This window comes from Macrotis lagotis, chromosome 1 (genome assembly GCF_037893015.1).
Source record: "Macrotis lagotis isolate mMagLag1 chromosome 1, bilby.v1.9.chrom.fasta, whole genome shotgun sequence".
In the NCBI taxonomy this organism is placed as follows: Eukaryota; Metazoa; Chordata; class Mammalia; order Peramelemorphia; family Peramelidae; genus Macrotis; species Macrotis lagotis.
In genome coordinates, this window is record NC_133658.1 from 368,396,738 (window position 1) to 368,410,194 (window position 13,457).

Here is a 13,457-nt window from a genome sequence, read left to right on the forward strand (position 1 = left end):
AAGATAATTCCTTTCAGCAAGCTTTGAGATCCTTGGAATCCCTTTGCTTTTTTTCTTAAATTTACACAGATTTTTTTTAATACATGAGATTAGCAAGTCCCAAAGCTTTAAAATGGTGCTCAAGATACATTAAAAGGACAAATATAGACAAATAACATTTAAATTTTGATTCTTCCAATTTGCAAACCATCATGGTTTCTTGTATAAAATTTTAACTATTCTGTATGTAAAAGAATTAAGTAATCATATTATCAATCAATAAGCATTTGTTAATGTATCTACTGTTCACCAAGAATTGTTCTACAAACTACCCTACCTTCTGTGCTTTAGCTAACTCCTTTTAATAACATTTTCTTAAAGTACTGAAAGTTTTCTTTGTGATATTCATAACAACTAAATCCCCCCCTTCTAATCAGGGAAAATAAAAAACAGCTATCCCAGGTAATAGTCAATTCTAATTATATGAAACAAAAAGGAAGAAATTCTGAAGCAAAGTTAGAAAGCACATAGTTTTGCTGTTTGGCTTTTTTTTGTGTTAGAATTTTAAAAGTATTTGCTTAAAAAAACAAAGATAATCTGGAAACACCATTGGGAAAGACTTTATCTTCTCAAAAACATGTTCCTTTCCTTCATATATTCATCAATTAATTACTGTATCAAGCAGACTACTAGCTCTGACTTCTGAGGACAGTAAAACACTTCCCATTAGTGTAAGACCTAAGAGGCAACAAAGGAGATCAAAGTCCAGATCACAGACAATGTTACAACTTTCTTTCATTTAATTCCTAACAGATATCTTAGTACTGTATATATTCACAAAGGAGGTATTATACAACTTTGGGATTAGATGATCTTTAATGAATACTATAATTTACTGGGATATCAATAGTCTGATATAGACACCCTTATTTCTAATTATTAAAAGTGTGATGTGAAAAATTCTATTTTTTTTGGCTCAGCTAGAAAATTCTAGTAGCAAATATCAAAAGTAAGGTGATGTTATAGAACATATACTGGACAAAAAGTCAAAAAATCTCAGAATATCAATGTTTAAGTCCTGGCTCTGCTATTTGCAAATTATCTCCTTGTGGACAATTTTCCTCCTCTGAAGAATGAGTCTTTTCAAATGAGGATAGAAAGAGGTAAGCATGCTAGATGATCTCTAAGACCCATTCCAGCTTTGTCTATAAAATGACCAGGGAAGCGTAACTCCTTTAAAGTATGTCCCCTTCTTTCTTATTTCGACTACTAAATTCCTGCCATGTACCATACCACCTCCAAGCACTTCCCATGAAAGTATTATGTAATTTATATATTCTGCTCTTTTGAAGAAAATGGGAATTGATGGACTCAATGAGCAAGAAATTTCAGAAGGCATTTGAAAAACAAGGACCAAAAATGCAATCATCATGTAGAAGTATTACATATACATACAGTAGCAGAGAAAACTCATGCCCTATGTCAAGTCTAAATACCCCCAAAAGAACAATTTTAAACTAATATTTTAGTAAAGGGTAGAGTCAAGATGGTTGAGTAAAGGCAGGGATTCACCAAGCTTTCCCCAGACATCTTGAAATACCTTTAAATAATGAATCTAAACCCATACTAGAGTGGCGGAACCCACAAAAAGACTAAGTGAAACAATATTCCATCCCAGGATAACTTAGAAGATCTGTATGATGAATCTGATACTCCAGGGTGAGAGAGGAGTGCAGAGTAGGGCAGGAGGAGGAGCACACCAGAGCAAATGACCCCAGAAATCCAGGAACAGCCTGTGGAATGACTGGGTCAATGGCAGTGATGGAGGTTCCATATCACTCATTCCAGAGATTGCCAATAACAATATGGAAGGTCAGCAGGAAGTTTGCAGCACCAGGGTAAGAATGCAGCACAGTCTACTGCAAGCCTCAGTAGCTCAGACCCCAGAGGACCAGGAACAAGCCTCAAGAGTCACTGATTCAGCAAGTGGCAGCTGCTTCCAAATCTCTCAATTCATAGATGATAAGAAGATTAAAAGGACCTTGCAGAGGTATCTTTGCTATCATATAGGTAAAACCCTGTTGCTTTGTCCATACTCAGATTTGAGTCATAGTCCCAGTACTAGGGAATAAGCAGAAGCACAACAAAACTTCTTGCCACAGTAGTGTATGAACCTTCCTCACAGAGCACCCAAAGACCAGAGCATAGATCTGGAGAGTGGTACAAACCTCTCCTTAAATCATAGGACCCTGGAAGAATTGAAAACTTGCAAATTCCTAGACATATTTCTGAAAAACAGCTGCCAAAAAAAAACAAAGCTTATTACAGTGCACCCTCAAACCTGGAAGCAAGTCTTACCTTGACAAAGAGTTAAGATCAAGTCATAGGCTGGGGAAATGAGCAAACAATAGAGGAAAAAATATGACTGTAGATAATTCCTTTTCTGATAAGAAAGATCAAAATACATACTTATAAGAAGATAATAAAATCAAAGCTTCTGTATCTAAAGCCTACAACCAAACTATGAATTAGATTTAGGCCATGGAAGAGTTCAAAAATCAAGTAAGGGAGGTTCAGGAAAAATTGGGAAGAGAAATGAGAATGATGCTGGGAAAACCAGCTTAGCAGAAGGGACACCAAAAAATACTGAAGAAAATGATATCTTAAAAAAACAGATGGGGCTAAATGAAAAATAAAAGTAAAAAAATTCAATGAGAAGAATACTTTAGAAAGCAGAATTGGCCAAATGGAAAATGAGATACAAAAGTTCAATGAAGGGGAGGCTAGGTGGCATAGTGGATAAAGCACCGGCCTTGGAGTCAGGAGTACCTGGGTTCAAATCTGGTCTCAGACACTTAATAATTACCTAGCTGTGTGGCCTTGGGCAAGCCACTTAACCCCATATGCCTTGCAAAAAACTTTTAAAAAGTTCAATGAAGAAAATAATTCCTTAAAATATAGAATGGAGCAAATGGAAACTTATGATTTTGTGAGAAATCAAGAACAAAAACAAACAAAACCAAAAGAATGAAAAAACTCAAAGAATATGAAAAATATCTCATTGGAAAAGTAACTGACCTGGGAAATAGAAAGATAATTTAAAAATTATTAGACTAACCTGAAACCATGATCAAAAAAGAGTCTAGACATCGTTTTTCAATAAATTATCAAGTAAAATTGGCTTGATAGTCTAGAAGTAGAGAGTAAAATGGAAACTGAAAGTATCTACCAATCACCTCCAGAAAGCGAACCTAAAATGAAAACTGCCAGAAATATTGCAGCCAAATTTCAGAGGTCCCAGATCAGGAAAAAATATTGCAAGCATCCAGAAAGAAACAATTCATGTTAAGAAAAGAGGGTGATGAACAGTGTCAAAGATTGCAGAGAGATCACTGAATATAGCACTTAAGAGATCATTGGTAACTTTGAAAAGAGTCATTTAGTTGCCTACAGAAAGAGAATTGTAAGAGAGATGTTTCAAAAATCTAGAGAGATTCTAAGAGATTAAGACTGTGGGAAGAGTGAAAGATGTTCCTTTTCTGTCCCAACTTGTCTCCAAAGCTCCATTATTCTGTATATATTTATATTTAATTATTTATACTCATGTTTCTCTTCCCCAATTGAAAAAAAAGTTTGTTGAGAGGATTATTTACCTTTTTGCCTTTATATTCCCAATGTTAATACAATATATTAGTATATAGTAGGAGTTTAATATATGTTTATGAAATTAATTTGAGGTCATGTCCAAAAGAACATTCCATGGTTTAATCAAAGTTGAGTAAAACTATCTTGGTTTTTAAAAAAATATATATCATTGAAAATTGTGTGCCCCATTTTTTCCTGCTGGTATAAAATATATGCTTTGGATGAAGATTGGATAATAAATATCCCTAGCATATCACTGAACACAAAATTATAATAAACAAAAAATTATCAACTAATAGTAATGGTTAGACTCTGACTCCAAATAGCAACTCACAAGTCACATGGAGTCTTTCTATATATTCTCTGCCATTGGTGGAATCAAATATATGAACCTTTCCCTTTATATCTTTGAGTGGCTAGTTAGGACAAATCAAAAGGCTTACAGAATCTGAAATGAACTCTTTGTGTTTCATATGGTAGGGTAGAACTCTGAGACGCTTTAAATATTGTGATAAAACTGTTAACATGAATCTACACAATCATTTTCTGGTTGACAGTGCATCTTAGTTACCTCATTTGAACCAAGCAAAGACCAGGATTGTAAACACAAGAGAAGAGAAATCCTTCCCTAGAGGAGAGTTCCATTTCTTCCTAAGACCATGATCTACATTTTCATTTTCAGGGTCACTTCTATGGACTCATAAGACTACATATAACTTTTCTTAAATCCAGTTAGATTACAATGGCAACAGTCAAAATAGTGGAAAATACTTTATAAAATGCAGCTTGACATTCAATGTCAAGGTTTCTTCTGCCAGATTACTCCTGGAAGATTGGCAATGATCTATTTCCCTATATTCTCCCAACCCCCAAGTTCAAGTTTTCTTCTAGGCCACAAAGGAACTACAGGAAGTTTGAATTGTCCCAAGGGACTGAGTAGTATTCTACAATGCATTTTCCCCCATCTCTCCAGCCCACTCACACACTGCTGTGTGCTGCTCTTATCTGCCTCAAGCTGTGTGACCTTCCCCATCCCTCTCAACAGGAGGGCACATTTTCCCATGGTGATAAATGAACTTTACATTAGGACCCCAGAGCTATTTATACTATAATGATCTGAGCCAAATCCTTTAGGTAAAATTAAAACTCCAGTTCATTTTGAACTGAAAATAAAGCCTATCAAAAATACTTATGTATATTCCCAGTGAAGTTGTTCAATGCCCTTAAGGATGGATGAAAAGGACAAGAAGACACCTTTGGATTCCCAACAAGTCCCTGACTCTATACAAGATTGTAACTGAGAGATGATAATACTATTACTAAATAATGTTGTAAAAATAGTCATTTGTTTAGGTACTAACATGTGAAGGTCACAGGATATAAAGACTTTTATTTTACTTTATCATAACAATGATCTTGAAGGTTCCTTCCAACTCTAAAATTCTGAATTCCCATTTTATACATGAAGAAACAAAGTTCAGAGGAATCAATGTCTCACAGATAAAAATTTTTGAGGAGAAATTTGAACCAAGGTCTTCCTAATGCCAAGTTTAACCCTCTCTTTATACATCTCACTTTTGACCTCACCTGTCAGAAAATAAAAAATTATGCAAGGGATGAAACTGTTTCCTCATCTATTATACTTTGTTTAGTGTGCAGGGGATTCAATAAATAGTTTCTATGATATTATAATGACCAACCTTGCCTTCATATTCACAATCTAGAAAAAAGAAAAAGGGAAGAAAATACTTTCTCATCATTCGAGCAGTGACCTAATCAACATCTCAACAAGTCCTCATATTCTTCTGGTCCATTGGAGTTAATATTAGCATTCTGGAAGGAAGATGAGGAAAAAGGGAAATGTGGAAGGAAAGAGAGAATAAAGGAAGGGGGGGAAAGTAAAGAAGAGAAAGAAGGAGGTAGAGATAGAAGGAAAGGAAGGAAGAAGGGAAAAGGAAAAGAAAAAGGGAGATAAGAAAGGAAGGAGTCAGGGAAAGAAGGAAAGGGGAATAAAATAAAAGGAAGGGAGAAGAGAAAGGGAAGTAAGGGAGGGATCAAGGAATGAGGGTAAAGAGAGAAGAAGGAAGGAAATAAGGAAGAAAGAGAAAAAGGGAAGGAATGAGGGAAGAAATGAAGGAAGAAGAAATGCAAAGAGGAAACAAGTATTTTTCAAACACCTACTATAAGCATTAGATAATATCTGATTTGATCCTTACAATAACACTATAAATTAGATATTATTGTTGTATTATTATTATTATTATTATTATTATTATTATTATTTTCATTTTACAATTTTGCTATGAGGTAGATATGGGTTTGGTACCACAGACTTTCCCAGAGTTATACAGTTAGTATCTGGTTTCAAATATGAACTTCGGTATTCCTACCTCCAGGCTCAGTGCTCTACTCACAGTTGGCTGGTTCTTGTCTGTCATTATCAAAGACAACTAAATGACATCACCATGTTAGAAACAAATACAATGCACTGAGCAGGGCCAATATGAGCTCAGAATACTCTACCACAAGTACAATACAAATAGTCTTTGTGATGGCCTGGGATGCTTACTCTAAACTTATGAATGTCATGTTTCCTTTGAACTGCCTCATTTCTGCCTTGCTCATAGAGCACAGCACCCTCTCTGATATATATATATATATATATATATATATATATATATATATATATATATATATATATACTCTATTCTGGGTGGTCCTGTACCAGTGCCTGTCATGCTGCACAATCAATTCCAAAAGTTTTTTAAGAGAGACCTTCAGAGTGTCATTGATCACTTTTTCTGAACCTCCCTGTCAGTATTTGCCCTGTGTGAGTTCTACACAAAACAATCTTTTTTGGCAAGTATACAATTGGCATTCAAACAATATGGCCAGTACATCATAGTTGTGCTCTCTATAGTAATATCTGAATGCTTGGCAGTTTAGTTTGGCAGTTTAGAAAGGACTCAGTAGCTGGTATCTTATCTTAGCAGGTGATCTACAGAATCTCCCTAAAACAATTTAAATGGAAGCGATTCAGTTCCTGCCATGCCACTGATAGTTTCACAGGTATACAACAAGATCAGTACAATAGCTCTGTAGACCTTCAGTTTGATACTTATTCTAATACCTCTTCTCTCCCTTCCTTTCTTTCAGAGCCTGCCAAATACTGAGCTAGCTCTGACAACATATGTGCATTCACTCTGTTATGAATGTGTATATCCCTGGAAAGTATGCTGCCAAGTAAATGGACCTGTCCACGGTACTCAAAACTTTTCCATTTGCTGTAACCATGGTTCTATATATGGATGGTGTGGTGCTGGCGGATGGGAGCACCTATATTTTCTTAGTATTATTTGTTAGGCCAAGATTAACCCAAATAGCAGAGAATCAATCCATCCATTGTATCTCAATTTCAGAGACTGCAAAACTCTGCAAACATCTACAAACAGAAGATCATGCACCAATATTACCTCCACTTTGGTCTTAACATGTAGCCTTTTCAAGTTGAAGAATTTGCCAGCAGTACAATAGTTAATCTTGAGGCCATTGCTCAGCCTCAGTGAAGGCCTTTGATAACATAAGTGAAAACATTATGCTAAAAAGCATGGGAGTAAGGACACAGTCTTGTGTCACTATTGTTGACTGACAATTCATAAGAGCATTGTCCACTATCCAGAATCTGGGTAAGCAGGTTCTGGATTTTAATTGCTGTACAATGCTGATGAACTTCTCTGGGCAACCAAGTGTGACATAATTTTCCATAAGACCTCACAAATTACAGTATCAAAGACCTTGGTCAGGTCTACAAATATATTCAGACCTCTGTTCTCCTCCTGGAAATTTTCCAGGAGTTGTCAGGCAGCAAATACCATATCAACTAACTGTTCCTCAGTCATTTCTGAAGCTACACTAACTATCAGGTAAGTGACATCCTCCAGGTGAAGGATCAGTCTGTTGAGGAGTTTTTGGCAAGAATCTTGACAGAAATCTTGATTAAGATAGAAACACCCCTGCTATTGTCACAGGACAATCTATTCCCTATACCTTTATACAGTCATACAATGGAGGTATCATTGAATTCCTGGGAGATAACCTCCCCATGCCATACAATCTGGAAAATTTCAGTCAACTTTAGTATGAACAATGCACTCCCCACCTTGTAAATCTCAGCTATAATAGAAACAGCAATAGGTGCTTTGCCATATGAAAGGAACTTCTTCATTTGAAACTTCAGTTAGAAATGGATTGACTTTAACTGGTGGTAAATGTCTTCTGCATTGATTGATGATGATCTTTTAAGAATATTATGAGGGGCAGCTAAGTGACAAGGAATAGAGCAATAGTGCTGGAGTCCAGAGGACCTGATTTAAAATCTGGCTTCAGGCACTTAATATTTAGCTATGTGAAGCTGGGCAAGTCATTTAACTCCATTAGCTTGACAAAGAAAAGAACACAATGGGGGTGTTCAGCCCATTTCTTTAAGATTATGTCTCTTTGACTAATCAACTAATCAGCACTGAGTAGTTGAGCTGCACCAAATATATGTGGTCCTTAAATTGCTGCAGCACATCATAAAGCACTTTGGATTGTTAGTATTTGCATAAAACTTAATTTCATCTGCCTTCTTATTAGGTTAAGAATCCTGCATTTTAAGTTTCACTTGTACTTTACTTTTGATGGAATTAAATGCTGTCTTCTAAGAAATGGATCAACTATTCTGCTGGGAAACCTCCTGTGGAATTCTTGATTTGCATTTTAGCAAATTCTATATTTCTTCATGATTTTCATCAAACCAGTCTTGATATTTACAATTGCTCTGACCCGAAGAGAAAATGCAGTGCTGTACACCAAATCTTTAAAAGTAACCCACATCTTTTCTGCTCCATTGAGATCAACTGAGTGATGGCTCAACTTCCCCTCCAAGTTAGTAAAAAACTGTTCCTTCTCAGAGAAGTAGTCTAATCACTTGACATTAATTCTTTTAGTAGTCATTTTGCCTTGAGGTAACTGCTTTGGTCTAATGTGAATATATACAGTTTGGAAAGGAAGAGTCTGTGATCAGTCCGGCACTCTGTCCACATATTACCTTCAATACTCATATCCTATCTCTCCCTTCTTCTTACAATCACATAATAATCCACTCTACCAATTGGCAAACACCCTCAAAATAAGAAGCAAAAGAACTGAAAAAATATGGAGGAATATAGGGGAAGAGAGAGGTTTAGTTGATTAGCATCTAAATATCAGTGAACCATGTGACTAGACTATCAAAAAAGCTAAATGTAATTTTAGATCACATCCACTTAATGTTCAAAAGCAGGCAGACTATAGCTGGAGGACCATATTGTGTTAAGCTCTGGGCTGAACAAAACACTGAGAAGCCAATATGTCCAGAGCAAGGTAACCATGATGAGACGGTTAGAGATTGTCATATAAATAGAGATTATATTTGGGTTATCTGTATATCTGCATGGGTTTGTCTAAATGCATCTTGTGGGAGGCTTCAGTAGATATCTCATCAATCTTGTCCATTCCTTTACTAGTAAAACTTTGATTCTTGATTGGAGGGAAGCACCAAAGAGACTATGAGACTGAGACTGACCCCACACTATAACCCTCTGAGAAGTGATACTATAATTGAATATGTATCTGTACTATTCCCCTCTTCAAATATTGCTATTATGCTTCTTTTCTGGTTGCTATCCCTTGAAAAGGAAAAAGTGCTATTTATATATGGTGCTTTAAACTCTCCTACCAATTTCTAGGAATATAATATATCACAAATAGTGAATAGTGAGTAAACTCAGTTATCCAAACAGATAACAAAGAGAAATCAGATAAATTATACGGACAATATATAGCCTGAATGAGCTCACCTGTTGTGAGTAATCTTTCTCAATTCAACTAAGGCAGAATCTGATCTCTCCTGGGGGAACTTGCCCAAAGACTCTAGAAAATTAGGGAAATGTTGAGATACCAGCTTCCCCCTACATGTCAGCCTTCCATATATTTTTCCTTCTCTCCCTTGAATCTAAAATTCCATGTATCTTTTCTCAAAATAGAAAGATTGGCTGTCTTTCCTCTCCTATTCTTGCTCCTTTAACCTCTCCCATGGGCATGAAACCTCAAGTCATTATGTTTTACACTAATGAAGAGAATCCTATAAAAATACTCTGGCCTTGAAACCAAGGTTACATAAGAATCACCTGAAGGAAAATTGAGATATTTAGACTGGAAAAGAGAAAATTTAAAGGAAACAAAATTTCTGTCTGCAAGTATTTGAAAGTCTGTCAAGTGGTAGAGGGAATATAGATATGTCCTTCTAGTCCCTAAGGGTAAACCTAGGGGCAACGGGTAGAAGCTGGGAAGAGAAATATTTGGACTTGTTATAAATGTACAACCTCTCTAGTTTATGCCCTAAAAATTAGCCCTCACAGGTACAAATTGGATCCTGCAGTAGGGATGTTTCTATTTTCATGTTTTAGAGGAGCTAATAGATATAGACTCCTAGAACTATAGCTCACTGGCTCCCACTGTGCATAGCTATAATAGTATTAGTAGTAGTAATAGCAATAATAATAGTAATAATAATAACTAACATTTCCATTGCATTGATTATGTGTCAGACACTATGCTAAATACTTTTTAGATATTATTTCATTAGATCCTCACAATAACTCTGGAGTTACCTTATTTTCTAGATGAAGAAACTGAGGCAAGCAGATTAATTGATTTGCCCAAGATCATACCCAACACTTAGTAGAAAGCAGATTTGAACTCACTTCTTCCTAATTTCAGGCCCAGAATCATTACCAGCCTACAATAATCAATTATATACAATTAACTCCTAGAATAGACATTTACTAAGAGTTATAATTCCATCAGAGAAAGAATTTTAAAATTTATTCAAAAAAATTGGGTGAGAGCACTTTGCTAGCACATTAATATCTCATTATCTGTGATTATATCAACTGAGCTAGGGGAAGGGGGTTCCAATACAGACAAAAACACCTCCTTCTTTACATGAGGAATATCCCTTTATGATATATGTCCCTATATGAAATAGCTTGATTCAGGAGATATGGACCTGTAATCCTTTCATTGGAGGCTACCATAGGCTAAATGACCTCTTATTAGAGACATAGTGGAGCAGAGTCATATAGATGCCCACAGTTCCCATTCAACTCTGAGTTTCTGTGATCTGTCATCAAATCAACCTGAAAGAAACAAAATAATGCTGCTACTACTACTACTACTACTACTACTACTACTACTACTACTACTACTACTACTACTGATAATAATAATAATAATAGTAATCTCTAATAAAGAAAATTTTTATTTGATCCTCTAAAATTATTCTGAATCCTCCTTCCAGTTTCTAATCTCCAGAAAGCACTTAGAATCTCACACTGATCCTTTTGCATTGGAATGTTCAAAGGGCAATGATTTCTTCATATTGGCTGTCTCTCATACTTCCTCCCATCACAACTCTCTACAGCATATGAGTTAATGTCTCTTGTTGGTTTTGCTTTCTCTTATCACTTAAATGAGAGATGTCACATTACAAGGATAAGAGTTGACTTTTAATAAAATAAAACTAATTAATTGTTCTCTAAAGAATAGAAGAACAAAAAGAAAAAGCTTAAAAGCTAATATGAAGAGGCTAAAGCTAATGCACATCTTCAAAAAGAGGCTTAGGTGCTATCAGTCAGGTATTTCATAATCTTTCATACTCTCTCCACTTCAAAAGCTAAACTTAACAAGATGCCAAAGCTAATATTCAAGTTAGATTCTTTCTTTTGGCTCCACAGGGCATAAGAAGCCTTTCCCTGAAAACATGCAAGGGAGATATTTTTCCATCCGCCCCCCTCGTGGAAATAGTCTCAAATGAAAGGAAATAAAATTATTTTGTGAACTATGGACTATTCTGATGTAGTGATTTTTATTTCAGTTCAATTGCATTAAAAATATATTTACTTGGTTCCAGTTTTAACTGGTTCTCTGTAGTGGTGCTTGCAGGGAGAGAAGAGAAAACAAAATCAGCTTCAGTTCAATCTGCAGATCCAAGTGGAATTGATATTTGGGTTTGGGTAAGAGTTCTGAAATTATTTCTATTTTAATTTCTATCTTCAGTTTCTACTTCCCTTCTGCTGAACAGTATAGAAAGAAAGAGGAAACAGATATCAGAAAAGTCCATGAAATATATCATGTAGTATTAATGGATGCCTCATGATTCTTCCACTTCTTTAGTCCTAATATATATGATTTTCCTTATATACTCTGTTCTGGCCATATTAATCTACCCCTTTCTCATTTCACTATCCTCTGTCTCTGTCAGTGTTGGATTGACAGTCTGAGGAACTAGTTGTGAATTCTCACTGTGCCTGGGTGATCATGAACAAGATTATCTAGGCTTCACTTTCCTCATCAGTGAAATCTGTAATTCCAATTCACACAGAGGACTTCACCATGTAGGGGTTTGGAAAAGTACTTAGAAAATTGAGAAAGATCTTGATTAAAATCCCACCTCAAACACTATGTCACTATGGTTAAATCATCTAACATTTCATATAATAAAACATCTTTTCCACAGATTTGGTCAGAGATGCAAATGAGATAAAGTATATAAAGTGCTTTTCCAATCCTCTCCCTATTCATATAAATGTCTTACACAATAAATCCCCCTCAGTGGGATGTTCAAGGCTCCCTGCCCCTCAAACAAGGGATCCAATGTGATACCTAATAAGGAGGTCAGGAAGCTCCAGATTAATTATCTTAAGAATTAATAATCAAATTGAGATACTCACATCAAAGCAATCTACAGCAGCAGCCAGACATTATATTCAATTTCCCACAAAGACCACCCCCCCAAAATTGATAGTATTTATAAACAAAGGGAAGAGGAGTTATAGAATATGTTAATGAAGATTGGCTGATATTTGGGGGTTTCCCTCAGATCAGCACTGGCCTTGGATCCCAGTCACCTGGGTGTCATATCAGTGCTTTTTTGACTAGGATTCCAAACATGTAAGACTTTAATACTGTTTACTGCTGCCATGCCTCAGTCAATGTGTTTTCTTTTGGTTTACATTAATTTTGATTTATATTATTCACAGCTTTCACTGATAGGGACACCATATCATTAATATTATGGCTTTTTACTAGTAGAGACTTTTGCTAAGAAATACATGCTGTTCTTGACCGTTATTGCTTAAATGGGTCCACATTGACTTTCATCAAAAGATGCCCCACATAAACATGAGTTTTTATAATCATAGCTAGAAGTTTGACAATTCCCTACTTAATAAACTGTAATGGTTCCCTATAACCACCAGGGTTAATTTCAAACCTACTATTTTAAGTCACCCTGGCTCCACCTTCCCTTTCCATTCTCATTCTGTTATTTTCTTCATGCATTTTATGATCCTGAAAAACTGACATTCTTCCTGTTTCTGATACATAGTACTCCATCTCCTGTATCCCTGACTTCTTACTGACAATTCCCCACTTCTAGAATTCACTCTCTCCTTACTTCAAACCCTTGTGTAAACTCTGGTTTTCTTCACAAGCAAGGTTTGACTCCACCTTTCACATTTAGCTTAGTCTGATCCTTTAGCTCTCATTTAATAATAATAATGTATTATATAATAATAAAATAATAATAATTTTATCATTTAATGATAATAATGATTTATCCATACCAAAAATTTATATTATTATTTGTATATATTTATAGAAATATATTTATAGAAATTTACAGAAATATATTTATAGAAATATATTATAGAAATATATAGAAAAATATTCTCTCTCTCCTAATGTATGGT